The 13,987-nt window shown below is 36.4% G+C and overlaps 1 protein-coding gene across 4 annotated transcripts in view; it reads right to left on the reverse strand.

Annotated features, from left to right (window-relative positions):
* The window catches only part of MSANTD4 (Myb/SANT DNA binding domain containing 4 with coiled-coils), a 39,803-nt gene that overhangs the window by 7,627 nt on the left and 18,189 nt on the right, over nucleotides 1-13,987 (reverse strand). Inside the window, exon 5 of one of the 4 annotated variants that reach the window (XM_079930015.1) lies at nucleotides 12,807-13,439. The exons of the other annotated variants lie outside the window; for them this stretch is intronic. The gene's annotated coding sequence lies outside the window, so the exon portion shown is untranslated. Of the gene's footprint in view, nucleotides 1-12,806; nucleotides 13,440-13,987 lie in introns of those variants that run through there. 4 annotated transcript variants of the gene reach the window in all.

Consider the following 13,987-nt stretch of genomic DNA (forward strand, 5'->3'; position numbering starts at 1 on the left):
AAAGGAGTGGTCACCTGGTTTGGATAATATTGAAAGCTCAAGTGAGATAAAGAATGGGGAGTTGAGTCAGGCAGAGTCAGAAAGGAAAAAGTCAGAAAGCTTTGGCTGTGAAAGGCATTGAGGGGAGATGGACATCTAGAAATTATTCATTTATTCAGTCACTTTTATGTATTAATTGTATTTATTTATTTATTGTGGTACACGGGCCTCTCACTGTTGTGGCCTCTCACTGTTGTGGCCTCTCGCATTGCGGAGCACAGGCTCCGGACGCGCAGGCTCAGCGGCCATGGCTCACGGGCCCAGCTGCTCCATGGCATGTGGGATCTTCCTGAACCGGGGCACGAACCCGCGTCCCCTGCATCAGCAAGCAGACTCTCAACCTCTGCGCCACCACGGAAGCCCATATATTAATTTTAAATGGTAGAGAGTAGAGCACATTTATGTAATGATGCAAAGTAGCATATATAAAGACTGAGGTTGAAAATACAGGAAAAGAGATAGCTTGTGTGTGTCTGAAAAAGCGGAAGGAATGAGATCAACACCAAGAGGATACAAGAAAATATTCTCTTTTAATAAAAGTTCAGACTACCTCTGGACTGTTTATTGAAATGATATGCTGAACTATACAGAATTGCCAATATTTAAGCACTTTTTACTTACAAGTATAACAATTTCATAGGTTCAAGTAATAATTAAATATAATAACTGGCCTTTACTGAGTACTATATGACAGTTAATTCTGATATTTAGGATTTAATCTTTACAACAACCCTGTGAAGTATTAACCATTCTACATAAAAAGAATATGAGTCACTGAGAAATTAGATATTTTATCCAAAATTATAGAGTTGGCAATTGGAGAATCTAAATTTAAAATCAAATATTCTTATTACAGACCCTGGACCCTTAATCACTGCTTGATATATGATCATACTGTCCTTGTTCTAAAAGGAAGAAAATTAGGAAAAGAATAAGTGTAGATATGTAACTCTGGTGTCCAGAAGTTCAATAAGTTACTGTCTGGTGGCTTCTAATTCCTTAAAGTTAAGGTTATCCACTGAACATAAAGGGAGAGGCAAAGGAAGGTCCGAGCTTTCCTATGGGAAACCTCTTGAAATCATGTGTATTAGTTTTCTAGGGCTGCTTTAACAAGTAATCACAAGCTGGTGACTTCATACAACAAAAATTTATTCTCTCACAATTCAGGAATCCAGAAGTCTGACATCAGGGTGTCAACAGGGCTACTTCTTTCTGGAGGTTGAAAGAGAATCTGTTCCATGCCTTTCTCCTAGCTTCTGATAGTTACCAACAAGGGTGTTCCTTGGTTTATAGCTGCATCACTCCACTCTCTGCCTCCATCGTCACATGTCTTTCCCTATGTGTATTCTCATCTCCAAATCTTGCACTCTCATAAAGACACCAGTCATTGGATTTAGGGTCCACCTTAATCCAATATAACCTCATCTTAACTTGATTACATCTGCAAACACTCTACTTCCCAAAAATGTTACATTCGCAAGTACCTGTCAGGACTTCAACATATCTTTTTGAGAGACACAGTTCAACCCACAGCACATGGTTTTGAAGAATGGAAGAGCGTGCATTCTAAAGAACCAAAGCAATATTGTCAAGTGCTGTTGAGAGCCAAGATGGGGCTGTGAATTTAAAGTAACACCAATCTGCCTGGGAACAAGAATGAAATGGTGGTCATAGAATATGAGCTGGGAAAGAACAGATGAGAGAGGAGAAATTGGAAAGGGCACTGGACTACAAGTCCTGAGAATGAAAAAGAACTTGCAGCAAGCTGGGAGGTTTTGGAATTGTACTCACTGAGCTGGTGTTTGAATTCATTATCATGGAGGAACAGGGTGGCTTAGCCCAGAAGAATATTGTGGGACAGAATGGGTGTTTGAAGTGAAGTGGAAGAGGTGGAACTGGTTATGAGGACACAGAACTCAGTGGTCAAAGCTTTCAGGGATTCTCCACCTAGACACCAAAGTTACCTGGAAAGTTCCTAGAACAATCAAGTGTAGAGAGAAAATGAGTCAGTGAATGTGACAGAGAAGAGTAATGAAAAGAACGACACTGGGTTTTGGTCAGTGGATTAGTTTCAAAGATGCATTTTTTTTTTTAATAAAAGAATGAAGAAGCAATGATCTGGAAAAAGCATGGGGAGCAAAGAGGACTCTAAATGAAACAACTGATCCCAAATCCCATAGGAGGGCACCAGAATACATAGCAAATATGTATGATTTGAAACATTTGTCATTCTGTCATTTGCAGAATCATTAAAAGAAACATTAGATCTGGGATCCTCCCTAGGTAGGATGAACCTCCTTGGCTGGTTTGAAAACCAAATCATCTTTAATGGGAAAGAGAATCATCCAAATGGTATGGTTACCTCAGCGAATGCAAGGCCAAGCCAAGTCCACTCCTACTGCAGTGTGTATTGTGCAGCCAAAGGAAAAGAATCACAGAACACACACTTGGCTACCAGGGCCCACACCTATGGTTTGGAAACAGTGCTCAAATTAGTGGGGAATGAATTATAAGCTGGGCAGATTGATGTTCATTTTATATTAACATTTTTATTCAAAAGGTACCCAGGAAGACTTTGGAAGACATAAAGATACTGATTTTCAATATCAATCAAGATGGCAGAGTAGGAAGACCCTGAGCTCACCTTCCTCTACAAACTCATCTAAATTACAATTACATATAGAGTAATTCTCTTTGAGAACGACCAGAGGACTAGCAGAATGGCTCTTCTACAACCAATGTTATAAAGAAAGAACCACACAGAGTATGGAAGGAAGGGAGGAGAAGAAATCTAGTCAGGACCCACACTCATGTTTGGTGACCCAGAAGAAGAGGGGGATATAATGGGCTCAGGGATCCTCCCTAGGTAGGATGAACCTCCTTGGCTGGTTTGAAAACCAGTGGGGCTTACCAGATGGTTGTAGGAAACCAAGACTCTGCTCTTGAAGAACATGCATACAGACTTGCTTGCTCTGAGTCCCAGCACAAAGGCAGCAGATTGGTGCTCTAGCCAGCCTGCCAGGACCACCCCAGCATGCCCCCAGCCCACACCAACCTACTACAGGCTGTCCTGCTGTGGCACTGCTTCCTGCCAAGGTGTAGACCACCATCACCCTGAGGAGAAGTGGAACTAGATCAGAACTATGGCTCCAGCCTCTTGGGCCCTGGCCTGCCCCCAGCCAAGTCAGAGACCACCACTGACCCTGAGAGAAGCCCCTGTTTGCACCAGACTTGAGCTCTAGCCCCTCAAACTGCAGACCTACCCTCCACCAAACCACTGGTTGCCAGTACACCCTGGGAAAGACAATCCATGCTTCAGATCCAAGTCTCTAACCAAAACCACTGGGCAGCTACAAACCACATGAGGATGCTCTCACACAAGGACATACCTTCTGGACCAGGATAGGTAACTGTTTTGCCTAATTTCATGGGTAAAAATAGAGAAAGTCAAACAAAATGAGAGACAGAGGAATATGTTCCAAAGGAAAGAACAAGATAAAACCCTGGGGGTGGGAGGGAACATAATGAAATGGAGATAGGTAATTTACCTGATAAAGACTTCATAGCAGTAGTAACAAAAATGCTTACTGAATTTGGGAAAACAATAGAAGAACACAGTGAGAACTTCATCAAAGAACTAGAAAATATAAAAAAGAACCAATCATAACTGAAAAATACAAAAACTGAAAGTAAAAGTACACTAGAAGGAATTAACAGCAGATTAGGTGAAACAGAAGAACACGTAAGAAACCTGGGAGACAGAATAGTGGAAATCACCCAATCAGAATGGCATAGAGAAGACAAATTAATTAGGATAGTTTAAGGAACCTCTAGGACAGAATCAAGTTACAAATATTTGCATTATAGGGTACGCAGAAGGAGAAGAGAGAGAGAAAGGGGCAGAAAAGGTATTTGATGACATTATGGCTAAAAACTTTTCTAACCTGAAGAAGAAAACAGATATCCAAGGCCACGAAGCACAGAGAGTCCCAAACAACATGAATTCAAAGAGATCCACAAAAAGACATATCATAATTAAAAAGGCAAAAGTTAAAAATAAAGACAGAATTTAATGGCAGCAAGAGAAAAACAAAGAGTCACATACAAGGGAATTCCCATAAGGGTATCAGTTGATTTTTCAGCAGAAACTTTGCAGGCCAGGAGGGAGAGGCATGACATATTTAAAGTGCTGAAAGGAAAAAAACCTACAACCAAGGATACTCTACCAGGCAAGGTTATCATTCAGAATTGAAGGAGAGAGAAAGAGTTCCCAGAAAAGCAAAAAAAAAAAAAAAGAGTTTATTATTACTAAGTCAGCCCTACAAGAATGTTAAAGGGTCTTCTTTAAGTGAAAAAGAAAAGGCTATGAAACAAAAAAATAAGAAAATATATGAAGAAAAATCTCACTGATAAATGTCAATATATACGAAATTCAATGGATAAACCACTTAAGTTAGTATCAAGGTTAAAAGACAAAAATTATAAAATCAACTATAACTGCAATCAGCAGCTAAAGGATACACATAAAATGTAAAATATTACACCAAAACCTAAAACATGGAGGGGTAAATAAAAAATATAGAGCTTTTAGAATGTGTTTGAACTTAAATGACTATCTATTTAAAACAAGTAGTTATATTTATAGGTCAAAATATATGAACCCATGGTAACCACAAATCAAAAACCTACAATAGATACACAAAAACAAAGAGAAAGGAATCCAAACATACAACAAAAAAAAATCATCAAACCACAGGGAAAACACTAAAAGAAGAAGAAAAGAGAACTACAAAAACAACAAGAACACAAGTAACAAAATAGCAATAAGTACATACCTATCAATAATCACTTTAAATGTCAATGGACTAAATGCTCAATTCAAAAGACACAGGGTGACTGAATGGATAAAAAAACAAGACCCATCTATATGCTGGCTACAAGAGAGTCACTTCAAACTAAAGACACATACAGACTGAAAGCGAAAGGACAGAAAAAAAATGTTTCATGCAAAAGGAAATGAAAAGAAATCTGGGTAGTAATACTCATATTGGACAAAACAGACTTTTTTAAGTCTTAAAACAAAAGACAAAGAAGGGCATTATATAATGATAAAGGGGTCAATTCAAGAAGAGGATATAACATTCATAAACATATATGCACCTAATTTAGGAGCACCTAAATATAAAGAAAATATTAACAGACATAAATGGAGAAACTGACAGTAATACAAATATCCACCTACATCAATGGATAGATCATCCAAACAAAATCAATATGGAAAGAGTGGCTTTAAATGATATTTTAGACTAGATGGACTTAATACATATCCATTGAACATTCCATCTGAAAACAGCAGAATACACATTCTTTTCAAACGCACATGGAACTTTCTCCAGAATAGATAATATGCTAGGCTACAAAGCAGTTGTCAATAAACTTAAGATGATTGAAATTTATACCAAGCCTTTTTTCCAACTACAATAATTAGAAACTAAAAATCAATAACAGGAAGAAACCTGGGGAAAAGACACAAACACATGGAGACTAGCAACATGCTACTAAAAGACCAATGGGGCAACAAAAAAAAAAAACAAAATAAAACTTAAAAAAAATACCTTGAGAAAAATGAAAATAGAAACAAAACTTTACAAAATCTATGGGATACAGCAGAAGCAGTTCTAAGAGGGAAGTTTATACAAATACAGGCTCACTTCAACAAACAAGAAATATCTCAAATCCTTTCCATCTAATGGAATTAGAAAAGGAAGAAAGAAAGCCCAAAGTCAGCAGAAGAAAGGAAATATTAATAATAAGATAAGAATAAACAAATGAGACCTAATGAAATTTAAAAGCTTTTTGCACAGCAAAGGAAACCATAAACAAGATGAAAAGACAACCCTTAGAATGGGAGAAAATATTTGCAAATGAAGCAACTGACAAAGGATTAATTTCCAAAATATACAAGCAGCTCATGCAGCTCAATAATCAAAAAAGCAAACAACACAATCAAAAGTCCAACTCTCTGGACTAACAGAGAACTTCAGGTCCCAGGGAATATTAATCAGTATGCAGACTCCCAAAAGTCCTCATCTCAATACCAAGACCCAGCTCCACCCAACTGCCTGCAAACTCCAATGCTGGATGCCTCAGGCCAAACATCCTGCAAGACAGGAACACATCCCCACTCATCAAAAAAAAAAAAAAAATGAGACCAAAGAAAAACATGTTACAGACAAAGCAGCAAAGTACAAACCTACATACAAAATAAATGAAGAGGAAATAGGCAACATACATGAAAAAGAATTCAGAGTAATGATACTAAAGATGATCCAGGATATGGGAAATAGAATGAAGGCACAGATTGAGAAAATACAAGAAATGTTTAACAAGGATGTAGAAAAACTAAAGAACAAACAGTGAGGAACAACACAATAAATGAAATGAAAAATACACTAGAAGAAATCAATAAAGGAATAACTGAGACAGAAAAACAAATAATGAGCCAGCAGACAGAATGATGGAAATAACTGTAAAAAGCAGAATAATGAAAAAAGAATGAAAAGATATGAGGACAGTCTTGGAGACCTCTGTGACAACATTAAATACAGCAACATTTGAATTATAGGGGTCCGAGAAGAAGAGGAGAAAGAGAAAGGGTCTGAGAAAATATTTGAAGAGTTTATAACTGAAATCTTCCCTAACATGGGAAAGGAAATAGTCACCCAAGTCCAGGAAGTGCAGAGAGTCCCATATAGGATAAACCCAAGGAGAAAAACACGAAGACACATACTTATCAAACTAACAAAAATTAAATTCAAAGAAAAAACCTTAAAAGCAGCAAGGGAAAACCAAAAAATAACATACAAGGGAATCCCAATAAGTTATCAGCTATTTTTTCAGCAGAAAGTCTTCAAGCCAGAAGGGAGGGGCAGGATATATTTAAAGTAATAAAAGGGAAGAACCTACAACAAAGACTACTCTACCCATCAAGGATCTCATTTGGATTTGATGGAGAAATCAAAAGCTTTACAGACAAGCAAAAGCTAAGAGAATTCAGCACCACCAAATCAGCTTTACAACAAATGCTAAAAGAACTTCTCTAGGCAGGAAACACAAGACAAGAAGAAGAAAAGGACCTACAAAACAGACCCCAAACAATAAAGAAAATGGCAATAGGAGCATACATATTGATAATTAACTTAAATATAAATGGATTAAATGCTCCAACCAAAACACACAGACTGGCTGAATGGATACAAAAAAAGACCCGGGGCTTCCCTGGTGGCGCAGTGGTTGAGAGTGCGCCTGCCGATGCAGAGGACATGGGTTTGTGCCCCGGTCCGGGAAGATGCCACATGCCGCGAAGCGGCTGGGCCCGTGAGCCAAGGCTGCTGAGCCTGCGCGTCCGGAGCCTGTGCTCCACAACGGGAGAGGCCCCAACAGTGAGAGGCCCACCTTCAGACCCAGAGAAACATACAAACTGAAAGTGAGGAGATGGAAAAAGATATTCCATGCAAATGGCAATCAAAAGAAAGCTGGAGTAGCAGTATTCATATCAGATAAACTAGACTTTAAAATAAAGACTATTACAAGAGATAAGGAAGGACACTATATAATAATTAAGGCATCAATCCAAGAAGACATAATAATTATAAATATTTATGCACCCAGCATACAAGCACTTCAATACATAAGGCAAATGTTAACAGCCATAAAAGGGGAAATTGACAGTAATGCAAAAATAGTGGGGGACTTTAACACCCCAATTACACCAATGGACAGATCATCTAGACAGAAAATAAGTAAGGAAACACAAGCTTTAAATGAAATAGACCAGATAGACTTAATAGATATTTACAGGACATTCCATCAGAAAGCAGCAGAATACACTTTCTTCTTAAGTACACACAGATCATTCTCCAGGATAGATCACATCTTGGGTAACAATTCAAGCCTCAGTAAATTTAAGAAAATTGAAATCGTATCAAGCATCTTTTCCAACCAAAACACTGAGATTAGAAATCAATTATAGGAAAAAAAAAAAACTGTGAAAAACACAAACACATGGAGGCTAAACAATACGCTACTAAATAAACAAGAGGTCACTGAAGAAATCAAAGAGGAAATGAAAAAGTTCATAGAAACAAATGACAATGAAAACACGACAACCCAAAATCTATGGGATGCAGCAAAAGCAGTCCTAAGAGGGAAGTTTATAACAATTAAATCCTACCTGAAGAAATAAGAAAAATCTCAAATAAACAAACTAACCTTACACCTAAAGCAACTAGAGAAAGAAGAACAAACAAAACCCAAAGTTAGTAGAAGAAAAGAAATCATAAATATCAGAGCAGAAATAAATGAAACAGAGACAAAGAAAACAATAGCAAACATCAATGAAACTAAAAGCTGGTTCTTTGGGAAAATAAACATAATTGATAAACCTTTAGTCAGACTCATCAAGAAAAAAAGGGAGAGCACTCAAATCAATAAAATTAGAAATGAAAAAGAAGTTACAACTGACACTACAGAAATACAAAAGGTGATAAGAGACTACTACAAGCAACTATATGCCAATAAAATTGACAACCTGGAAGAAATGGACAAATTCTTAGAAAAGTACAACCTTCCAAGACTGAACCAGGAAGAAATAGAAAATATAAATAGACCAATCACAAGTAATGAAATTGAAACTACAATTAAAAATCTTCCAACAAACAAAAGTCCTGGACCAGATGGCTTCACAGGTGAATTCTATCAAACATTTAGAGAAGCGCTAACACCTATCCTCCTCATACCCTTCCAAAACACTGCTGAGGAAAATGAGCTTGGGAGTGTTCCTTCCTCTGCAATTCCTCAACAAAAAATTCCTCAACAAAATACTAGGAAACAGAATCCAATAACACATTAAAAGGATCATACACCATGATCAAGTGGGATTTATCCCAGGGATGCAAGCATTCTTCAATATATACAAATCAATCAATGTGATATACCATATTAACAAATTAAAGAATAAAAACTGTATGATCATTTCGATAGATGCAGAAGAAGCTTTTGACAAAAGTCAACACCCATTTATGATAAAAAGAACTCTCCAGAAAATAGGCATAGAGGGAACCTACCTCAACATAATAAAGGCCATATACGACAAACCCACAGCAAACATCATTCTCAGTGTTGAAAAACTGAAAGCATTTCCTCTAAAATCAGGAATAAGACAAGGATGTCCACTCTTGCAACTATTATTCAACATAATTTTGGAAGTCCTGCTATGGCAAACAAAGAAGAAAAAGAAAAGGAATCCAAAGAAGATCCAAAGAAGTAAAACTTCTTTTCTTTGCAGATGACATGGTACATACATAGAGAATTCTAAAGATGCCATCGAAAACTACAAGAGCTAATCAATGAGTTTGGTAAAGTTGAAGGATACAAAATTAACGCAAAGAAGTCGATTGCATTCCTATACACTTACAGTGAAATATCAGAAAGAGAAATTAAGGAAACAATTCCATTTCCATTGCAACATAAAGAACAAAATACCTAGGAATAAACCCACCTAAGGAAGTAAAAGATCTGTACTCAGAAAACTATAAGACACTGATGAAAGAAATCAAAGATTACACAAACAGATGGAGAGATATACCATGTTCTTGGACTGGAAGAATCAATATTGTGAAAATGACTATATTACCCAAAGCAATCTGCAGATTCAATGCAATCCTTATCAAATTACTAATGACATTTTTCACAGAAGTAGAACAAAAAATTCTACAACATGTATGGAAACACAAAAGACCCTGAATAGCCAAAGCAATCTTGAGAAAGAAAAACAGAGCTGGAGGAATCAGGTTCCCTGACTTCAGACTATACTACAAAGCTACAGTAATCAAGAGTATGGTACTGACACAAAAACAGAAATATAAATCAATGGAACAGGATAGAAAGCCCAGAGATAAACCCATGCACCGATGGTCACCTAATCTATGACAAAGGAGGCAAGGATATACAATGAAGAAAAGTCAGTCTCTTTAATAAGCGGTGCTGGGAAGACTGGACGCTACATGTAAAAGAATGAAATTAGAACATTCCCTAACATCATACACAAAAATAAACTCAAAATGGATTAAAGACCTAAATGTAAGACTGGACACTATAAAACTCTCAGAGGAAAATATAGGAAGAACACTCTTTGACATAAATCACAGCAAGTTCTTTTTTGACCCACCACCTAGAGTAATGAAAATAAAAACAAAAATAAACAAATGGGATCTATTAAACTTAAAAGCTTTTGCACAGCAAAGAAAAGCATAAATGAAATAAAAAGACAACCCTCAGAATGGGAGAAAATATTTGTAAACGAAGCAAGTGACAAAGGATTAATCTCCAAAATATACAAACAGCTCATGAAGCTCAATAATCAAAAAAGCAAACACAATAAAAAAGTGGGTGGAAGACCTAAACAGACATTTCTCCAATGAAGACACACAGATGGCCAAAGGTACATGAAAAGATGATGAACATCACTAATTATTAGAGAAATGCAGATCAAAACTACAATGAGGTATCACTTCACACCAGTCAGAATGGCCATCATCAAAAAATCTACAAACAATAAGCGCTGGAGAGGGTGTGGAGAAAAGGGAACCCTCTTGCACTGTTGGTGGGAATGTAAATTTATACAGTCATTATGGAGAACAGTATGGAGTTTCCTTAAAAAACTAAAAATAGAACTTCCATATGACCCAGCAATCCCACTACTGGGCATATACCCTGAGAAAACCATAATTCAAAAAGAGACATGTACCACAACGTTCACTGCTGCAATGTTTACAATAGCCAGGACATGGAACCAACTTAAATGTCCATCAACAGATGTATGGATAAAGAAGATGTGGCCCATATATACAATGGAATATTAGCCATAAAAAGGATCAAAACTGAGTTATTTGTAATGAGGTGGATGGACCTAGAGTCTGTCATACAGAATGAAGTAAGTCAGGAAGAAAAAAACAAATGTCGTATTTTAACGCATGTATGTGGAATCTAGAAAAATGGTACAGATGAACCTATTTGCAGGGCAGATATAGGGAATGGATGTGTGGACATGGGGGGAGGGGAGGATGAATTGGGAGATTGGGATTGACGTATGTGCACTGCCATGTATAAAACATATAGCTAGTGGGGACCTGCTGTATAGCGCAGGGAGCTCAGCTCGGTGCTCTGTGGTGACCTAGATGGATGGGATGGGGTGGGGTTGGGAGAGAGTTCCCAGGAGGGTGGGGATATACGTATACATATAGTTGCTTCACTTCGTTGTACAACAGAAACTAACACAACATTGTAAAGCAACTATACCCCAATTAAAAAGAGAAAAAAATAAAACAAATAAACAGAAACAGACTCACAGATATAGAAAACGAACAGTGGTTACCAGAGGGGAGAGGGATGGGTGGAGGGGCAAAATAGGTGAGGGGCTTTAAGAGGTGCAAACTACTAGGTATAAAATAAATAAGTTACAAGGATGTAATATACAGAGCAAGGAATATAGTCAATATGTTATAATAACTCTGTATGGAGTATAGCCTATAAAAACATCAAATTACTATTATATACTATTACTATGTTGTATACCCAAAACTAAGATAATACTGTAAGTCAACTATACATCAACTTGTTAAAATGATACCAAATTTATATGATAAAATATTTCAATTTTATTCAGGGAAATTCATTTTTATATTTTTAATTATGGTAGAGAATGGTAGAAATGACTAAGTCCCCATATAGGAAAAAGCTTTTCTCTTCTGATTGTCACTCTAGGATAAAAACTGAAAAGTTCAAGTGTAAAAGCAACATGATCAAAGGAAAAGGGAAGAAAACTTCATGGAGTATTTGGAAAGAACATTGACAAACCTATTTATGTTGGTATGAGACAATCTTAGGGTAGGCAAAGAACATCTGAGGATATTACACTTGATTCAGAAGGAATCCTTGTTACAAGGAAGAAAAATGTGTAATGTCTTTAAGCTGATTTCTAAATTCTAACTGCATTCTCATATATTAATTTTATTAATATAAACACAGTGAGAGTTAGGGCATGATATTCAATGTAATAGAGATGAAGAACCATGACTAAGAAACACCAACTGCCCCACATCACTCAGCTGATAAAGTGGAGCTGAGACTGGACCTATGGTCTTTCCAGAGCTCTGCTCTTCTTCCACTAGTTCACGTCCTGTTAATTCTCAGGGCATAATGAACACAGTACTTTATGAAATCTATTCTGGAAGTATCATACAGGGAGGATTAAATAGAAGCAAACTGAGAATCAGGAGACTCCTGAGATACAGACTGCAAATGCCACGATGCCAAAGACTACATGTGAGATTGAAGGAGGTTGGAATGAGCCATCAAAAGAAGAAAATACAGGACTTAACAACATGAGCAGATTGAAAAAGGCAAAGGATTAGAAGACACCACTAAAATTTCCAACCAAACAATCTGGTACAAATAATACCAACTGCATAGGGAAGATAATTTACAGATATGAGAGAAGGGAGTTAATGAATTTGATTCTGGCATATACCATGTATTTCAGAAAACAGCAAACTATACATGGTGAAATGCCATATAACAATTGAAAATACAGGCTTATAGTTCAATTCAAATGTTGGAACTGGAAATTTAGATTTGAAAGGAATTGACACCAGAGTAGATGGATTTTATATTTCAACTTATTAAAATTTTTTAAAGATGAATGGGTCACATCAGAAAATAAATGGTAAATAATAAAGGGTTTTCCCTGATAAAATTCATATCAAGAAAGTTCTTCTCAGAATATATTTATCAAAATTCAAATTTTATAATCATTGTCAATTTCTCATTTCTTCTGGTCTCAGTTCAATTCAGCATGGTCTCAATGCTTCTATCTACAGTGGTAAATTAATCTCCTGAGATTTAATCAACAACTCTTTTTTTTCCCCCAAGAAGATATGTTCTTTGGTTTTCTTCCCACTATGTTTAAGCTAAATCCTTTTTGATATGCATTGGGGAGAAATTTCAAAGTGATACCTTTGACAATTCTCATCTGGGTTTTAATTAAGGCACTGCACAAAATGCCACCTGATATGTATGTTCTAAAGGCTCAGCATGTGTCAAAAAGAAGTTAGAGGTCAAAAAATGAAACAGGTGTTTAATATTCTGGGAGCTTTAGAAGTTACAACTTCAGGTCTAAGGATAGCAACTAGAAAGCCTTGACAAAAGTTATATACAGTTGAACCTTCGAACTGCATAGGTTTGAGCTGTCCACTTATGTGCAAATTTTTTCAATAAATATACTGGAAAACTTTTTGGAGATTTGTGACAATTTGAAAAAACTCACAGATGAACTGCATAGCCTAGAAATATCAAAAACATAAGAAAAAGATATGTCATGAATGCATAAAATATACGTAGGTACTAGTCTATTTCATTATTTACTATCAAAATATACAAAAATCTATTATAAAAAATTACAATTTATCAAAACTTACACACACATAGACCATATATGGCACCATTCATAGTCCAAAGAAATGTAAACAAATATAAAAATCCAGTATTAAATAACTGCATAAATTAACTGTAGTGTTTATTGTAACACTATAATAATTTCATAGCCACCTTTTGTTGCTATTGTGGTGAGCTCGTGTTGTATCAGCTTAAAATGCCATGTGATGCTAATCATCTCTGTATGAGCAGTTTACCTCTCCAGTAAATTGCATACCACAGTTAAAAGTGATCTCTCACAGTTCCTGTGTATTTTTTATCGTGTTTAGTGCAATACCATCAACTTTGAATAACACCATGGAACCCATACAAAATGCCACTAGTGATGCTGGAAATGCTCCCAAGAAGCAGAGAAAAGTCATAACTTTATAAGGAAAAGTTGAATTGCTTGATGTGA

The sequence above is a fragment of the Stenella coeruleoalba genome, assembly GCF_951394435.1.
Source record: "Stenella coeruleoalba genome assembly, chromosome: 8".
Classification (NCBI taxonomy): Eukaryota; Metazoa; Chordata; class Mammalia; order Artiodactyla; family Delphinidae; genus Stenella; species Stenella coeruleoalba.